The sequence below is a fragment of the Lygodium microphyllum genome, chromosome 27, assembly GCF_053477565.2.
Source record: "Lygodium microphyllum isolate KBCC chromosome 27, Lygodium_microphyllum_v1.1.10, whole genome shotgun sequence".
NCBI lineage: Eukaryota > Viridiplantae > Streptophyta > Polypodiopsida > Schizaeales > Lygodiaceae > Lygodium > Lygodium microphyllum.
Window position 1 is genome coordinate 103209935 of NC_141161.1, and position 19360 is coordinate 103229294.

Here is a 19360-nt window from a genome sequence, read left to right on the forward strand (position 1 = left end):
CACTGAGACGAAAATGAACTACTCGATGAAAGAAAGAGAAGGGTTAGCCATGGTGTTTGCTGTGAAGAAATTCCGGCACTATCTATTGGCCACACCTTTTACCTTTTTTGTGGACCATCAAGCCCGGCTCTATCTAGTAAACAAACCTTGCGCTACAAGACGCATAGCTCGATGACTCCTTCTGCTCTTGGAATTCGACTTCTCCGTGGTTGTATGAAAAGGAAAACAGCACTACATGGCTGACCATATGTCACGCATTCCCACAAGAGAGGCTGTTGGGCAAAGCATTGTTGACGAATTGCCCGACGCCTATCTCTTTACCTTGTCCAGCAGGAGAGAGTTATTCAAGGCTGATCTAATGGCATATTGGGCGGATGATATAGTCCAAGTGCTTGAACACGGATTACCTGAGCGACTGATAGAAAAAGCCCGACTTAAGCGATTAATCCTTAAAAGCCAGCCCTATCAACTGATCGCAGGCCAACTCTATAGGCTGGGGCAAGACAGATTGTTACGCAGATGCGTATGCGAATACGAGATGCACGATGTGCTCTCAGAAGCACATGACAGCATTGCTGGAGGGCACTTTAGCAAAGACATGACAGCACAAAAAGTGTTGCAATCTCAACTATGGTGGCCCACGCTTTTCCGCGATGCAACTCGATTTATCAAGCATTGTGACGAGTGCCAAAGGACAAAAGTCCCAATTTGCAAGGACCAGATGGAATTGACCCCTGTTATTGCACGACAACCCTTCGAAAAATGGGGAATTGACTTCATCGAACCCATCAGTCCTACTGCCCAGTATTCACAGGCCAAGTACATCATTGTGGCCACACGAATTACCTCACGAAATGGACAGAGGCAAGAGTGACACAAAAAAACGACGCTAGGATAACCACCAAGTTCTTATGGGAGCAAGTGATCTCACGATTTGGCTACCCCATTGAACGGGTCAGTGATCCACTTTTCTCATCATCCATCGCAAATCCTCGCCATACTACCCCCAGGCAAACGGCCAAGCAGAATCCACGAATAAGATTCTTATCAATGTCCTGACCAAGGTGGTCTCAGCCTCACGCAGCGACTGGGACAACAAGTTGATGGCAGCTTTGTGGGCTTACCGCACAGCTTATAAAATGGTTGTCAGTCAAACCCCCTTCAGGCTAACCTATGGAACTGAAGCGGTTTTACCATTAGAATTCTTCATTCATAGCCTGAGAATAGCACTTCAAGAACGATGGGAAGGGAAGGAGGCTTGGACACAATGCCTGGTTGAACTCGAGCGCCTCTCAGAGACTCGCCTTCTAGCCACCCATGCGCTTATATGTGAGAAGGCCCGACGCAAAATTTGGTTTGACAAGCATGTCAAATAGCATGACTTTAAACAGGGCGACTTAGTGCTCCTCTACTCAGTTAAGGGGTACAAGCAGAAAATGAAATTTAGAGATCTTGGACCTTTCAAGGTTTGTGCGATCAGCCGCACATGCAATGTCAAGCTCGAGACCTTTGATGGTGAGGGAATATGCTTCTTCAACGGTAGTCATATCAAGAAGTACTACCCCCCCCACCCATCCATTGTACGAGCCCCCAATGCTAGAACCGCCTATCAAGTTACGAGTGGCCACAATCAGGGAGGTTGATGATGAGGATAAGGAAGCCGTAGAACCCGCATACCTCCATATTACAGCCACGGAAAAACAAATATGCGCTTTCAATGCCTTGATCGACGAGGGAGCAGACTTCAATGTCTTAACTCACGATCATTGGACTCAACTTGGCAGACCACAACTTCAATCCACTAATGCAAAATGAAGCCCATATGGGGCTCATTCCTACGTACTTCTCGGTAAGTGCAGAGCCATCATTTCTATCGAGTCTGAGACTGTTCCAATGATTTTTTACGTGTTTCCAAATGCTAACAACGCAGGCACGGAATCACTGCTGGGGCGAACTTTCAAAAAGCAGACTCACTACAATGTTGATTATGAATCGCAGCGCATCCACCTCGCAATAGGCAACGTTCGCATTGTCATAGCTTTCAGCATAAGGGCTGCGCGACCTCATCACTGTCTACAACGCCACCAATAGGAATATCCGTAACCAAGTCCAAGGAGGGGGTAGTGCGTGGCCGCCACCTCCTAGATTCCATGAATCACAGCCCACAACACCAAAACCTAAGGCACAATAGCCTAGATTTCAATGGCAGCCTAAGCAGCCACAATCGCCGCCTAGGAGTCGACGCTCCTATCCTCATAAAACCAAAAACTCTAAACCTAGCAAGCCAAGACGCAGTCATAGAAAGCATCGCATGATCAAGCAAAGATGGATCCCTAAAACCCTCTTGCATGCGCAAGGCTACTACATGGGCAACACCTGGCTATGGATCCCTAAGGCCTACACGGCAAAAGCCGCTACTCGTACGCCACCCTCAAGCTTGATCAACCCAAGTCCCATAAGCCCTCCAAACCATTCGCCGCAACACCCTCCAAAACCACAGTCATTCGACCCATCAACGCCTAAACCCAAGGAAGTCACACAAGCCTATCAGCCCAAACAACTGAATGTATCACATGAGTTATCACCCGACCAAGTCAACCTGACTCCTCAAATCCACCCTGAATGTAGTAGCACCGTCGTGGTGGCTTCCCCTAATCTACCCATAATCCAAGCAGCTCAACCTCGAACTCAAACAAACCCAATGACAACTCGTCGTAGCGCTAGTTCTAGCAAACTGCGACCGCACATCGGCCTTACACCCTCCTATGAACGCCTTACGCCTTACATCGAGGATGATATGGTGAAATGCATTAAACGACTAGACTCCACCTTCATGTCGTTAGCACTAAGCTATTAGGTATCCATGAGTGTCTACTCGGAATGGATTGGCTTAAGCCCAACGACGGCCACATTCACTGTGAAAAGGGTCAAGTTTCCTTTTGAAACTCTGAAAGGAAATTAGTCACAACTCAAGGTGAGGCAGGAGTGCCAAGAATCCAATTTGCCAAAGTATCTCGAATCATAAAAGGAGTCAGAAAAGGATTACCTATTTACTTGATCAAACTCAACAAATTAGATCAAAAGCAAGAGTCTCATGAAGGATCTTCTTCGCTAAAGGAATACGCGGACGTATTCCCTGAAGAGTTGATTGAACTTCCGCCTCAAAGAGAAGTGGATCATGAGATTAGGTTAGTGTGTAGAGCTACACCAATTTCCAAGAGACCTTATAGAATGTCCATACCAGAAGCAATTGAGCTGAAGAAACAACTCAAGCAATTGTTAGATCAGGGCTACATTCGGCCTAGCAATTCACCGTGGGGAGCTCCAGTACTATTCTAGAAAAAGAAGGATGGGACACTTCAACTATGTATTGATTACCGAGGGCTGAATCAATCTACAATCAAGAACAAGTATCCTATTCCTAGAATAGATGAGCTTCTTGATCGTCTTCAGGGTGCAAAGATCTTCTCCAAGATTGATCTCAGGTCAGGTTACTATCAGATAAGGATCAAGGAAGAAGATATCCCAAAGACGGCCTTCAATACAAGATATGGGCACTTTGAGTTTCTGGTTATGTCATTCGGGCTCACGAATGCACCTGCCACCTTCAATAGGTTAATGCAAGACATCTTTAGGCCATGTCTTGATGATTTCGTGCTTGTATTCTTCGATGACACTTTAGTCTATTCTAAACAGGAAGAAGATCATGAACCTCAACTTCGAATTGTCCTTGAGACAATGAGGTCACATAAGTTGTATGCAAAAATGAAGAAGTGTGCATTCTTCAAGCGTCGGATTGAATATCTGGGATTCATATTATCATTAGAAGGAATATCAGTAGACCCATCCAAGGTCAGAGATGTGCTTGAGTGGCCAATACTAGTATCCTTCAAATAAATACGCAGCTTTCTTGGATTGACAAGATGGTATAGGGTCTTCATCAAAAACTATGCTTTGATTGCAGCACCTCTGATGACGGATTTACTAAGAAAGCAGACTTCCATTACATGGTCAACTCCCGAACAGAATAGCTTCGAAAAATTGTAGCAAAGTTTGGTATCAGCACCTATTCTAAAACATCCAGACCTCAATAAGGAGTTCGAGGTAGTAACTGATGCTAACATTCTTGCCTTGGGATGTGTACTTATGCTGGAAGGTCATCTAGTAGCATACTCTTCAAGAAAATTGAAGAACCATGAAAAGAATTATGCTACGCATGATCTGGTATCACTAGCTGTCATCCATGCTCTAAAGCTTTGGAGACACTGCCTATTGGGTAACAAGTTTACTCTAGTAACCGACCATAAGAGCCTCAAATGGATCTTTACCCAGAACGAGCTCAACATGAGGCAACGTCGGTGGATTGAAGTGTTGGAGGAATATGATTTTGAAATCAAGTACCGACCGGGGAAAGAGAATGTAGTTGCCGATGCACTTAGTCGCAAGGCATTTCTAAATTCCGTAATCTTGGAGAATCCATCAACGGCCAGATCTCTAGCTACAAAAGTATCTATGCCAAACAACCCTATACTTGAGTTAGCTAGAGAGGAAGCATGCCATGATTTGGCCTACCAAACAATGCTAAATGAGATCTCTACCAAGGAGCAGAATCAAAAGTTGCAAGCTAAGTATCAGGAATTTTCCATTGATAATGGACTTGTCTACTACAGAAAAAGGCTGTGTATACCAGCAAGCCAGTCACTTAAGCAGAAGATAATGTGGGAAGCTCATGATTCCCCTTTCGCAGGACATCCTGGCTATGCGAGGACTCTTAATGCAGTTAGGAAGAGCTACCATTGGGAGAGGCTCAAAGGTGACGTTCTCAAATATGTCACTGAGTGTTTTTCTTACCAATGTATCAAAGCCGAACATGTCATGATGCCAGGGAAACTGCAACCGCTTGACATTTCCCAAATGAAATGGGAATTCATCAGTATAGATTTTGTTGTAGGCTTACCCCAAGTCTAGGGAGGATACAGCTCGATCATGGTTGTGGTTGACATACTTACCAAGGTTGCACACCTTATTCCGATAAAGACAAACTATAAAGCCTCCGACATTGCAGGATTGTTTATCAAAGAGATATTCAAACTACATGGTTTACCCAGAAGAATCATTAGTGATCGAGATTCTCTCTTTGCATCACACTTCTGGAGAGCTATCTTTGAATATTGGGACTCAACTCTGTTTTACCACCGCCTACTATCCCCAAATGGATGGCCAAACAGAGTGAGTAAATCAAGTCATCGAGGATATGCTTAGGGCATACTGCTGTCGAGAGCTGAAGAGGTGGATTCAATGCTTGCCTTTGGTAGAATTTGCATACAATGCTTCTTACCAGCAAAGCATTCAGATGACCCCTTTTCAAGCATTATATGGTCATGATTGCAAAAGTCCCTAAACTTCTCAGATCCAACCTTAAGGGTTGAAGCTTCAAGACAGATGTTGGAAGACATGGATGATCAAATAAAGACAATCAGACAAGACATACAAGCGGCCAAGGATAGACAAAAGGCATACGCAAATTTGAAGCGTCGAGAAAGAGTCTTCGAAGAAGAAGACATGGTCTTCATTCGCATACGCCCTAAAAAGAGTTCTCTATCCATAGGAGATTGCAAGAAGCTAAGTCCAAGGTATTGTGGGCCGTACAAAATCCTCAAATGCCTAGGACCCAATGCTTATAGATTGCAACTCCTTGAGAACCTAAAGGTTCACAATGTATTCCATATCAGCCTATTGAAAAAATATGTACCCAACCCTAACCATGTACTTGATGACCAACAAATTGTAATGCCTAGCCAAGGAAGCCTTGAGCTAAGACCTAATAGGATCTTAGATGTTAGGGAGAGACAATTAAGATCCAGAACCTTGAGAGAATGCCTCGTCCAGTGGAAAGACTATCTCAAAGAGGATGCCACTTGGATAGAAGAAGACACTCTCAACCATTAATATCCCCAGTTTATCTCGAGATGAGGACATCTCAATTTCTCTAAGGGGGAGAGAATGTAATATATCAAATTAATGAAAAAATGAAATTTTTTTTCCCTTATCCTCCTATCCGCAATGCGTCGTTGTGGAAGGAGGGAAAGGGAGAGAGGAGCTAGCAAGCTCCTCGTTGGAGCTTGCTCGGCTCCACGGGCATGCAAATGGACACGTCGAGGGGGGAGGATTCCCTCCCCTCCCCTATATAATTAGGGAGGGCCGCAAGCTACAGGGGGGAGGTGAGAAGAGCGTCAAAGCTGCCATATTGCCGAACTGAGGTAGAGGAGGTGGAGAGGATTCTGAGAAGGCTATAAGGCCATAATGCTACAGGCCGTGTCAAGAGAGATAGAGGGGAGAGCATCATTGCCGTGTGGAGGTTGTGAGAAGGAGTATGCCGCCAGTGCCGCTTATCACTACACCACGAGTTGTTGCTATCGACACTGCCCTTCTTCATCCATTAAGTGGTTTTTTTTTTCTCCATGTGGCTGCCCACAGAAGCTTCATGAGAAGCTTCTAAGGGGGGGTCATCTAAGCCCCCCTTCCTATACCCATATCCCTTTTACCCTTTCACCCCCCTGATATCCCTTTTACCCTTTCACCCCCCCTCATAACCCTTTTACCCTTTCACCCCCCATACTCCTTTTTAACACACCCCCTAAGCCCCTTTTTATTTCTTTCGTGTCCCATTATTTCTTTCTTTCCCCCCCCCCCCTCACCCCGCGGGTTTTTTAAACCCTTAACCCCTTCCCGTAGAGCCACTAAACCCCAACCCGTGTTTAAGCCACCATAGCCCCCTCTCTCCTTGGCCTCAAAAACCATTAAGCCCCTCTGTGGTTTTAATAAGCCTTCCTCTTGAAGGGTTTTATAACCTATTTTTCCACCCTCCCCGGGATTTAAAAATCCTCCCCCTGGTCTTTCCCCATGAAATGCCTTAGGGTCCTATAAGCCCTTTCATATTGCAAGCCTCTTAATCCTTCTTTTGGGCTTCCACAAGCCTTCTCCAAGTGGGTTTATACACCCACCCAAGATTTAAGCACCCATTCCCTCGCAAGTTCCACAAAGAAGAAGAGTATTGAAGCAGCGGTAGAAATCTGAAAAGGAGTGTAAAGCTGCCGTCACGTTTGAAGGATTACAACTGCGATGTCGCCTAAGAAAGTCCAAGGAGTAGCTGCGGGAGGGTCATCTCCCAGTATCCATGTGGATATCTCACCCCAAAACCAGGTTTTTCCTTCTTGGTTTTTATATCGGTTTTAATTCAATCATGCCAGATGAATTGTTAGGATAAGTTATATTTTGTCCTAGTTGCTTAGATTTGCACCAGCTTTACATGCTTTAACAATTTCATTAGTTGGCTCAATTTTTAGCCCATAGGTAGCTGCATCAACAGTTGCATAGGCTATTCTTGTTGCAAATCCTCCAGTCTTTTCTTCATGCCACCGTTCCCGAAAGTTGGCTCAAGAGGAAGCCCGGTTTTGGTTGCATGAATTTTACCGTCCTTCCAAAAGACTAATTTTTGCGCTTCAGCTTCACGGAATGCACTGCACTCCCTCTTATCGTGCTATAGGCTATCACACCAGATACAGCATCTTTTGAAGCCTTCTCATACGGGTCTTTGGGCAGTTGTCCGTCCTCTTTCTTCCACTTTCACATCAAGCCTTTCCACCTTGGAATTAATCTTAGTTAGATTAAGATGGAGATCCCACATGCTCTTGATTAGCTCGTCCATAACATCCTTCTTTAGAGGTGGAACAGCAGGATTTCTTGGTTGCTCGGCCATAGAGACAGGAGGTCGAGATACAAGAACAGGCTCCTTCATGGATTCACTTGGTGTAGAGGTAGACCCCCACCTTAGGCACATCCGCTCTCTTCGAGCAATCATATTAACTGCTTTAGTGACATCACCCCAAGAAGTCTTCAATCCCATCTCAAAGTCAGGATCATCAAGCCGATCAGTTAGCTTCTCTTGAAGAAAAGAATCTGCAACCTTCAGAAACAATTCAATCTTTTGGCTTTCCATACCCTGTTGATCGTCAGGATCTAGTTGAGCAAATTTGCTTTCAAATTTGCGATGAAGAGTAGTGACAGTTAGTTCCTTATTGGGCCTTTCAACCCATTCAGTGAAGACTTTCTTTGTCATGAGGCCAGAATCTTCAAGAAAAAATTCTTCTCGAAGAGCCTTCTTGAATGTAGACCATCCCGCATCTTTTTGAAAAAGACCATGAATTCGGTCCTGGAGGCCATGCACGGCCAAACGGGCAAAGTATCGGCTCCAAGCATGATGAGGAACTCCAAAGAAGACCATCTTGTCAGTATAGAGGCGAATAAAAGAGGACACATTTTTCCCATTAAATTGCTTAAGCTCCTGCCCACTGCCCAACTGCTTCCAAAGCCTTAATGGTAGCGGCATCATTCTGCTCTCTTCATCTTGTCTCCGCTGTTGTTGCAATTGCAACTGCTGCTAAAATTACAATTGTTGTTGTTGGCTCTCTTGCATCAGACGAACCAACTGCTACAAGGCATCTCCTCCCGAACTTGATGATTCTCCCATTGTACTTTCTCTTCTGCGGGCTGACCTTCACGTCGAGTTCACCACTGTCGTTGTGTTAGGGGTTGAAGGTCTTCCACCGAGGTTTAGAGTAGAAGAGGAGTGTGGGATTCAAGATTAGGAGAGGGAGAAAAGATTGGGGTTTGATAAGATTTGGGTTTTTGAGATGACTCAGTTGAAGAAGAAGACCACAAGCTTTTTCTTTTACTTAACATACATGAATGGAATGAAAGACTTTGTCTTGATTACATCAAATGTATATGCAGATAATAAGCCAATATATTTAGGGATTATCTCATATTTAATTCAAATGCATACTTCAAATGCAAGCTCAAACGATTTCTATTTCATGAATATTAATGGACAATAACTCTAAGATACAAGTATTTTGGTGGTAGACTCTTCTACATCCAAGACAGAGATCAAAAACTCATGAAATGCATTGACAAAGCATAAAATTTACTTCAGTCCTGTTTTAAAATAGTAATTTCGAGCCCATAAACAAGCTCCAAAAATGCACGTAATCCCAAGAATAAGCTTCTCTAATCATTCACAAATGAAGCCGTGATGTTAAGAGGTCAATTCCTTCTCTTACAACCACATAGATCACTTGTTTTCTCATCAAAATGGACAAGAACAATGAGCTGACTTGTTTATGACTGGTTTTTTTTTCAGTCCAAAACAGCCCATACACCTTCAAAATCCTCCCCTTTGCTTGCCCCAAAGTCACTCAAGTACTTGGGTACAAGACGGGCTTCATTGGACCATGAATATGGTAAAATAATGAAAGAAGGCATACATAAGAGCAGGCTAAATACTTTTTCTCAGGTTTCCCCCTTTTATGGACTGTCATACCACTCATTTTTGTCATACCAAATGGACGGGCAAGAATAGCTCTCACCTTCTTTGTTTGTATCTCCTTCTTTTGCTTCAGTTTGCCTTGATTTTGCATGCTTTGGAGCATGCACCATAGCCTTCAGCTCACCCTCCATCTGCCACAGGTATGCAGGCCCGATTTTTGCACTGAAAAATGCGGGCTGCACTCCCTTCAACTCCCACACTTGAGTTTGACCATTTAGGTCACTTATAAGTCATATAAGTCCATTATTCTAGGTCCCATACAAACCTAGTGGACTTTTGGCACTTCTCTTGATTTCCAGGCAAATTTTCCTCTTGAACCAATTTGACTTAGCCTGCAGACTATCAATTACCTCCAGTTGATCAAGTTGTGGGTTCCCATAAACTTATTTTTTTTGTCAATATACATGGTACAACTAAAAATTGCATGATAGTTACAAAAGAACCTATGAAATTAAGTGATATCTAAGTTGGATGTTGGGTAACAATGACTAATTTATGTATGAAAGTTCCTCATGTGAATCCTAATGAAGTTCTTCTGCAAACATAAGAACTCTATGATTTATATCATGAACAGAAAACTCTTTGACAACGTGTCCACGCTTCCCCTGTGAAGTAAAATAGAGATTTCCATGTTCAACTAAGTCCAAGGTTTCCCATGGGGAGACGGGATGGTGATGTCCATGGATATGAATTTCATTCCACTACTAAGAGGACTCCTCCAGGTCTATTGGAGGATGTACTTCACAGGCCCAAGCCTACTTGTCCATTATTACTTAGTCTAGTAGTTAGTCATGTACTCTATGCTTGGCCCCCATCAATGTCAAGGTAATACACTTGCTTGCTATACACCATGTGATAATCATGACAGTGCTACAATTGCTTCCAGGAAATTTTTCTACAAATGATCAAAACCTCTCGAAGCGTCCACTATATGTTAACTATCTATATCACATTGGTGGGTGAAAATGAGCGACCGGGGACATGATGCTGCATGGGGTCAAGTGGGATAACACATACACATATCATTTTTTTGTCTTTCTAACACTTACTCATAGCACGAGTCGGGTTGAGAGTTGGAAATCCCAAGTGGTACCATGCATGTTCAACACGTCATTGTGATATTTCAATTTTGAGATGCGCCTCATGCAGGAAGAGATACCCTCATACAGAAAATATGTTCTCACTTCTGATTTTGAGTACTTAAGTGGAATTTTACATGATAGGGGGCATGTTTGCCATGTAGCAACTAAGGGGAAGTAACAATAGCTTGGTAAAATAGGGGAAAAAGAAAAAATGTGAGGAGTTTTTTGAGAAAAAGAAGAGAGGGAGAAGGATTCTACACAAGACAATTAGTGTATCAGAGAGAGAGAGAGAGAGAGAGAGAGGGAGAGAGAGAGAGAGAGAGGGAGGGAGGGAGGGAGGGAGAGAAGAATCTTGTAGCCTGAAGAGAAGGGAGAAATTTGATGCTCAAAAGAAGAAGAACAAATTTAGAAGAAAGAGTCCGTGAAGCCGAAGTTATCAGAGCCATGGAGCATGATAGCAGGGTTGTTGAAGCCAATTGGCTTATGCGAGTTCTCAGTTTTCAGATGATGGTAATAAGAGTCTTCTTTTTGTCTTGTTTTCTTCTACTACTACATGGGGCATAGAGTATGTAGATATGTCCTGATGTATGTATATGAGTGAAAGATAGTAGAGGGCTATTCTTCATTGTGTTGATAGTGATGTATGTTAGTTGTTTGCGTGAATCTTTCCGTACGAGAGATAAGAATGGAAGTAAAGGATCTCTGCATCTAAAGCCGGGTATGTGGTAGAGAATATGTATCATGGGTTGATGTTGAATGCACGAACTCAAGTTAGTCAAAATTTGGAAGAATTTGTAGCCATGAAAATTATGAATTAGAGCTCATAAGGTTTGAAGCTCTTGTAACTCTTCATCAATGCAAGATATGCTAAGATGTATCTGCTGGTATGTTGAAATGATAATCTGAAATCAAAGAAAGTGTAAGCAAGTTTGCAAGTTTGTGCTTTTTGGAACAGAGAAGTTATGTGTTTGCTATATAGAGTAGTAGTATATTTAGGATTGTAGGCTATGCAAAGCTTTTTCAAGATAGCAGATCAAAGAATTTGGCTTTGAGTTGTTTTGGAGAGTTCTAGATTGTAAAGAGAGCTACAACTTTCCTTTTTGGATCTTGGAAATATGAGAACTTGTTAGAAAGTTATGAGTTGTTTTGTGCATTGCTCTATGAGGCAAATTTTGTGCTCTATCAGAAAACACGTGAATTCAATAGCATGTACGTCACCAACTTGGTTTCCCATGAAAGTTATCATGATTATCCATTGCTATATCACTATAAACTTTGTTTTGTTACAGTAATGGAATGGTAACAATAGTGAAATGCCTGTAGCAGCTGAATTGGCATGGAGATTCGCCATAATAAAGCTTTGGTTACTTGCATTTTTGGTTTGTATTTATGTGTACTCTAAGAAAAGAAGAACATAAAGGATCTACAACTGATTTTGTACTACTTGAGGCAACCACGCTTTGTGGGGCAACTGCTGCATGGGGTTGCCATCCCTAAAAAATAGGAGTTATGTGAATCTGAAATCTTGTGTTGTCAAAGTCTCAGCCATGGTTGTTTCAGCATCAGATTCTCTCTAAAATGGTAAACTCTAAGCTTGAAGGTTTAAACTGCTTAAGTGTTGAGTTGAAGTCTTAGTGAGGAGTGAGTGATCATGAATATTTGATCATGTGTTCAGTGGTGTTATCTTGTGGGTTTTGTTGAGGGAAAATCCTCGGTCTTTATCCTATGGTGTTGTCTTAGAGGTTGCTAGAGGCCAACTACCCATTTCACCTACCATAGATTGGTGCCCCCAATGAGGATCTCCCGTGTTGAAGATCTCTTGTTGATGTAAGGTTTGGAAACCAACCTATAAACAAACTCAAGCATGGCAGCTTTTGGATATGAACCCTTCTTTGGTGCTGAAAATGAGGATATTAATCAGTTTATCAAGAGATTGGAGTGGATGGCTTACCGTAGGCTTACCAAGATCGAAGGGACACTAATGCAAATAAATTTCAAATAATCAACATGCTACTTGAAGGTTTTGCAAGATTATGGTGGAATTCACTAAATGAAGAGATAAGGGGAAATTGAAATGAAGTCAAAAATGAGTTCCTTACAAGGTTTGCAGCTAAGCAAACTCTTGAGAGTTTATTGAAATCTTTGGAAAGGATGTTTCAAGGAGAAAATTAGGAAGTGTCTAAATTTGGTGCGAGATTTGAAGAAAAATGGATGGAAATTGCATAGAGTATGGAGAAACCTCTGATAATATTCTTGAAAAAGAACAAATTTGTTTCATTGCTCAGGCCTAAAATTAGAGAAAAGATTCTGCAGTCAAAATAGCCAAAGAAAAGCAAAGGAAAATACAATTGAGGTCAGATCAATCAAGAGGTATTGTTGTGCATGTGTTTTTACGGCCTAATCAAGTTGACATTGTTGCAGGAAATGCATGATGACAAGCTGCTTCATGGGGCATTTGAAAGAGTAGAGAATGGAATTCCACAACAAGACCATAGGAAGCCTAATGATGATGTGATTAATAAACTGTAAGAATAGTTGGAAAATGTGAATTTGAATATGAGCCTATTGTAGGTAAGGTAGCCTCAAATGCAATCTAGATTTAGAGGACCTCCAGGAAATAGATGGGGAAAACTTTGAATGCTTTAATTGCAGGGAGAGAGGTCATATTGCTCCTGATTTCCCTTATCCAAGAATAATAGGAGGAGAGATGTATCCCATGCCACAATGGCATGCTAGGCAAGATGCTAGACCTCAACAAGAACAAAGGCCACTTAAACCAACTAGGCAATAGTTGGAAAGAAAACCTAATGAAGGCACATCAAGCATGAATCTGAATCAAAACTAGCATGTCTGATGATGGGGAAAATGCAAATGTTTTAGCTAACAAGAGAGCCAGAGAGAGGGATATTGAAACTAAAACTCAGAGGGAAGTAAGGATTAAAAAAGGAAAACAGGTTGCAGATGATCCAACAAGAAATCTAGACAACGAAGGAAGATCCAAATGGGAGACTTTGCTTTGAGAATCAATCAAGTTCCTTACAACTTGCTTGAGGATTTAAAAGGTAAGAAGGCTAATGTTACATATGGTCAGCTACTGCAGATGAACTCATCTCTGAGGAGGCAATGGCATGGTTTGGTTAGCATTAGGAAAGGAAAAACTTGAACTGAGCATGTTGGAGTGGTATACCTATTAGATGTGAAAGACATTATACCTGTCATGGATACATGGATACATAGAAGGAAATTTGATCAAGTTTATGTTGATGGTGGTGCGCAAGTTTATGTAATCACTGAAGAAGCAATGCTACAAATACATCTTAAAATGATAGGGAAGTCAGTTAAGGTTAAAATGGCAAACAAATTAAAAGTGAAATGTTTGGGAGTCATTGATAACTTGGAAATCAACATTGGAGGCCAAAGAGCATGTTTGGATTTCCATGTTATGCTTGCAAAAGTTGGGGCATATCCTCTCATTTTGTGATGACTATGGTTGATTGGTATGAGGTCTAGACAAGACTAGTATAGAGGTCAATTGGAACTCTATCTAGAGAAGATAGCTCATAAGAGGGTAATCTTTGACATGAAAATAGGGTCTGTCATTCAAAATGGGCATGAAAGTGATGCTGGAGGTGATGAAAGTAGTGATTTTAGAAAATTCTAGTCTTGATGAGGAAGATAGAGAATGGGAAGCTAGCATACTCTCTAGGAATGTTGACCTCTTTAGGTTGTTAATCTAAGGTTCAAAATGAGAGAAAAATTTTGTAAATATTAATGTGGGAAGTACAGACCTCATGCAAGAAACATGTGATCAATGACCTGAAATGAATGTTGGACTGCCCAAGCTTATGACTATGCTGGGAAATGACTTGACTAATGATGAAAGAGATAAATATTCAGTCATTTTTCAGAAATACTTGAAATTATTTGCTACAGAATATCACCAACTGAGGGTTACTAACAACATTGTGCACCATATCAAATTAAACGAGGGTATAAACCATTGGCTCAAAAACATAAGAGACTTGGTACAATTCAGGAAAATGTACTTAAAGCTGAAATTTAGAAGTTGCTTGATGCGAGATTTATCTATCCTGTTGATGATGCAAGGTGGGTGTCTCCTATTGTAATCAGGCCAAAAAAGAATGGAAAGTGGAGAGTATGTGTTGATTTCAAGCCTCTTAATGCAGTGACTAAGAGGGACTACTATCCTCTTTCGTTTCAGGATAAGATCTTGGATCAAGTGGCTGGTCATGAATTTTAGTGTGTCTGATGGATACTCTAGAAATTTCTAGATCAGAATAGCAGAAGAAGAGTAGAAGAAAATAACGTTCATTACCCCATGGCGATGCTTCTACTTATAGAGTAATGCCCTTTGGTCTAACGAATGCATACATCAGCTTTTCAAGATGGGTTAGCTGGGTATTTGCCCCTTTTATTGGGAAATATTTGCGGATGTTTATGGATGAATTTTGTGTGTACAACTCGAGGGCATTACACTCTCAAAAACTTAATGAAGTTTTCTACAGACTTGATGAGGATGGCAGTCAGTTGAACCCTGATAAATGTAAAATCGCAAAAACTAGAGTGATAGTCTTGGGTCATGAAGTGTCTGCTAATGGTATTTCACCTAAGCCTATTAAAGTTGAGGCTTTACTTCTTATGGATTCTCCAAAAACTATAAAATAACTAATGAGCTTTGTTCAAAAGTTGAGAAATCTATCAAGATCATTCCATATGCTGGCTGAGTATGTATATCCTTTACAAAAATTTACTCAAAGGGATCCTTTAGTTTGGATGCAATTTGAAGAGGATGCATTCTTGCATATTAAAGAAAAGTTAAGCACTTTGCGAGTTTTTATGCCGCCAAACTGGGATGAACCTTTCTTCATTAGCATCAGTGTTGGGAAAAATGTAGTGGGAGCCATTTTAATGCACAAGGGAAAGGGGATATCTTATATGAGGCATGTGTTTTATATAAGTAGATCCATTAGAGCGACTAGAAAAGCTTGAACAGAAGAAGAATTGTTGTATGGGGGCTAGTATATGCAATTAAAGGATGGAAATCATACTTGATTCAAAAACCATTTGCAATACTTATTAGTTCTCAGATGCTTCCACAAGTTTTGCGATCTACTAAAAATGCTCCAAGAGTTACTAAGTAGTTGCTGGCTTTGCGAGAATTTGAATTTACATGTTTGAAGGATGATACTATAAGAGCTAGCTTAGCTCATATTTTGACTTATAAAGAACCTATTGAAAGTGCAGCTGTTATAAGACGAAAAGTAATTCAACATCTGCAAATTCATGAGGAGATGAAGGATAAAGATACTACCTCATTTTTTAATGGTAGTTACAGGAGAGTGCTGAAAAAGGGAGGACTGGGTTTTGTCATTATGGATGCTAAAAATCAAGAAGTATTTTTTGGAAGTCAAGAAAGTAAAGAGATACAAAGTAACATTGAAGCTGAATATGCAAGTTTACATGTTGTTCTAAAATAGTGTATTCAGCTAGGATACATGAAGATAGTTGCAAAAGGAGATGCTATGTTGGTGGTTAGACATGTTCAAAATGTTTGGAAAGCCAATAAACATATTTTGAAGGATTGGTTGTTTAAGATAAAAGGCCTCATGAGGCAATTGCAAAAATTTGAAATTTGGTATATTGGCAAGGAGAACAACTGTAGAGCTCATGAATTGGTTGAAGATGCTATTTCCCAGTATGTTGCTACCATGAGGGTGGATAATCCTAGATATGAGGGCAAGGAAAGCATTCACGTGATTGAAGAGTTTCTAAAAACTAAGGAGTTAAAATCATTGGCTGATAAATACAAAAGGTATGCCATTATCAGAAAGGCCAGGGCATATGTGCTCATAAATGATCACTTGTACATGAAGGGGATTGATAATGTAATGAGAAGGGTGTTGGATAGTTCTAAGATTCCATCTTCCTTATCTTCCTATCATGAGGAAGCATGTGATGGTCATTTTGGCTTTGATCTTACCAAAAGGAAAATTCTGCTAGTAGGACTTACTTGGCCTAGTCTGAGTGGTGCTGATGTTGCTCATTGGTGTAAAAGTTGTCATGCTTGCTAGTCATATGCAAGAAGGGTACTAATTCCAGAACTTGCTAAAGCCATTGTTTCCTATGGACCATTTGAGAAGTGGACTTTGAATTTTATAGGACCTTTGCCTGGTTCAAAAATAGGAAAGTCTTATATCATTACTGCAATTGATTATATGACGGAATGGCCTGAAGCTAGGGCTATAAGGAATTGGAAGAAAGAGGATGTAACTCAATTCCTCATGGAGGACATATGTTGCAAATTTGGAATACCACAGTGACTAGAAATAGTGATAAATAAAGGTCTTGATTTCAAAAACAAGGTGTTGAGAGAATTAACATGGAAAATAGACTTGAAACACAATGTTGCTACTCCTTATTACCCTCAGTGTAACACATTGGTGGAAGCATTCAATGGAACATTACAAAAGATTCTCTTTACGCAAGTGGAAGATCATCCTAAAGATTGGGACAATTATCTACATCAAGCTTTGTAGGCTTGTAGAACAATGGAGAAGACAAGTACAAGATTCACCCCTTTTCCGTTAGTATATGGTCAAGATGCTTTATTACCTATGAATGTCATGTTCCCTATGATGGAGTTTGTAAGAAAGCATCAGTTAGATCAAATAGAATTGGGAGTTGACAAAGGACTAAACTTGCATACCCTATAGTTGGATAGGCAACAAGCAATAAATTGTTATGAAAAATAGATTATGAAGAGAAGGGAATGGTCCAATACACAACTGAAGAAGAAGAATATTGCAGAGGGAATGTTGATTATGAGATATGACAATAGCTTGGACTCCACTTTTCAAACCAAGTTTCGAGTTAGATGCGAAGGACCTTTCCTCGCAGAAGTTTAAAAATGGCACTTACTTGCTAGAAAATTTAGATGGGACTGTTCACAACACTAGAATCAATGGGTTCTGTCTAAAGAAATATATATGCACAATCATGTAAATAAAGGGGATTAAGTAATGTGCATACTATAAGTAGAGTAGGTTGCTTCTAGTTTGTTGTTTGGGGTAGATTCAATTTTCTGAAATCTGTTGTTAATCAGATGGTGGTAAATGATGGACAGTATATTTAAAGTATGCATTGACACCTACTAAAGGTCTCTCTCAAGTTTGGTGTTGATTCGATTAAGAATGTGAAAGTTATGGTCTCTGGAAGGTCGATGTCTCAAGTGAACTGCATGGAGAAATTTAGGATTGCATGCTATATAAAGTTGTTTCAAGACAGCAAATCAAAGAATTTGGCTTTGAGTTGTTCGGGAGATTTCTAGATTGGAAAGAGAGCTACAACTTTCCTTTTCAAAACTTGCAATCCGATACTTTCTTAGAAAGTTATAAGCTATTCTATGCAGTGCTCTATCAGGCATATTTTCAAGTCCAAAAGGAGTTTGCCTCTGTTAGATGTTTTCAAAGCTTTTAATAAAGGTTTGTTCACACTTTGTTTTCCAAACTAGGAGGTGGCTAATCATGGTGGGTGAAAATGAGCAACCGGTGTCGTGTTGCTGCATATGCGAGGTGTGGAATCCACAAAACGTTTGTGTGTGTGGCATTCGTGTTTTGTGTATACCTAGTCATTGTGTTTGCATTTTGTTCTGTGTGTGGCTTGTGTGTTTGTGTGTGTATGAACCCTAGCTTTCCCGTAAGTGTGTTTCCATTTATCGTCTCAAACTCATGTGTGTGCTGGGACTTCGTTCCATTGTAAATAATAATTTATTTGTGTGCATTTATCTCTGCGTGTGTGTGAATGAATGCTTGTGTGTGTGTGTGTGAAAAATATTTTAAAAAACCAATGCCAAGGTAGTTTGTTGAAGCTGTCAAAGCGGTACAAGAAATCCTAGATCTAAGATAAGAAAAAATACAAGAATGCCCTACAAGTGGACAACTAGGAGATTTGATGAATGGGTGAAGCAGGATCAGTTGGAACTTGATTCTACCGAACATGAGGGAGATGAAAAAGTTGATGATAAGGCTGGGAGCTTAAAGATGACTCGCCATCAAAAACACAAAATTGATGAGATGCATGTAGAGGAGGGACATGAAGATTTTGATGCTGCAAGTCTACGCGAACATGAAGAGTTCACAAAGGTGAAAAACATTGGCAAGATAGAGCTTGGGAAGTATGAGATTGACACATGAATGCTTGAATATCATGCGGAAAAGTGGCAAGGAGGGAAGACATGGCACCAAATCATGCTTTATGGCTGGTAGTTCAAGCCTATAGACAAGAAGCCGAAGTGTGGAAGGGGAATCCAATTAAGTCAGCAAAAAGAAGGAGAGAGCAGCTGGAACAGATAAGGCATCATAGTACTGGTGATTTGGAACTCTCAAAGATTCGAGGTGTTCAGTTCCCATACAAAGTAAATGATAAAGTATTAATAAAGGGAAATAAGCAAACTCCAGAAAGATTTGTTGGTCGAAAAGCTGTGATAACTACTCAGTGCTTGAATGGATGGTATGTTGTTAGGACCCTTGATAATGGGGAGAGTGTGAAGCATCAGTATCATTCTTTAATGAAGATGGACGAATCAACACCCTGTATCAAACCTCCAGCAAAGCAAAAGGGCCAAAACCATCACCTGGAGCTTCCCTATTAAGCCTCTTGTAAACACTTAAGCAAAAGCGAATAGCATGCTTTTATCTGTAAAAAAATGCGCTAAATCCGGCTTTCACTGATGTTAGTCCTGGAATTTATCTTCAGTTCCGTCGATCCAGGGGGGACACTCTGATAGGCGCAAAAGGCATGGCCGCTCGTCCTGGGAAGAAGAAGACGAATCTTCTCTGGGGGTGGCTCTCTTCGTGATTTGTTGATGACT